Below are 841 nucleotides of genomic sequence, written 5' to 3'. Positions count from 1 at the left end.
GTAACAACAAAATATGAGATAAATTTCGTTTCAGTGGGTTCAAACTGTTGTTCATCCATTAAATGTTCAAGATACCATTCAATTGGATGTACCATTCTATTTGGAGATGAGAATGGAAGATATAATCGTGCAATAGCAGAAGGATACAAGCTGCACGCATCAAAGTCAACAATTTCATCAGTGATATAATATTTTTTATTTTCACTGGTCATATTTCTTCCTCCATATACCGCTTGTTTAATATATTCTCGAACAACCCCTGTATATTCAAATAACGCGTCTTTAGCAAAACAATTGTTAACAAAGAATGCATATGCCATTGAACTGAGTGAGGCATAACAGACGCAATCAAGCTGGAGATGTGTTTGGACCATTTGACGATATTTTAAAAAGCCTTCTCTAAGCACAAGAACATCACGAAGGCAATAATACTCACAATATTTTTTAGAATTAAAGTGAGTGTCATCAATAAGACAATTACATTTTACTAGAAGGTCCTTAAATTTCTTTCTAGTGTCTTCACTCCAGACTGGTTGTTCATTATTTCCACATTCATTAATGATTCCAATTTCCATTGTCTCTTCTGAATAATAATTATATGGTAGTATTTCTTTTTCATATTCTCCATCAAGTTTAAAGAATTGCTTAAAATTAGCTATGGAGGTTGGAATCAATGAAAGGGTATCTTTAAAGATAATTTTCTTCCCTTTATATTCTACTACCATTTTATAAATCATTTTCCCTCTCATAATAATATTAATAATTCCAAATCTAGCAAGGAATCTTCCATCATATCCTAAGTTATGGAAGTAACATATCGGTGAATCTATGGTGCTTATAT

The sequence above is a fragment of the Entamoeba histolytica genome, genomic scaffold, assembly GCF_000208925.1.
Source record: "Entamoeba histolytica HM-1:IMSS scf_1104750518793 genomic scaffold, whole genome shotgun sequence".
Lineage (NCBI taxonomy): Eukaryota > Evosea > Mastigamoebida > Endamoebidae > Entamoeba > Entamoeba histolytica.
Note: the sequence above shows the minus strand (reverse complement) of the source record.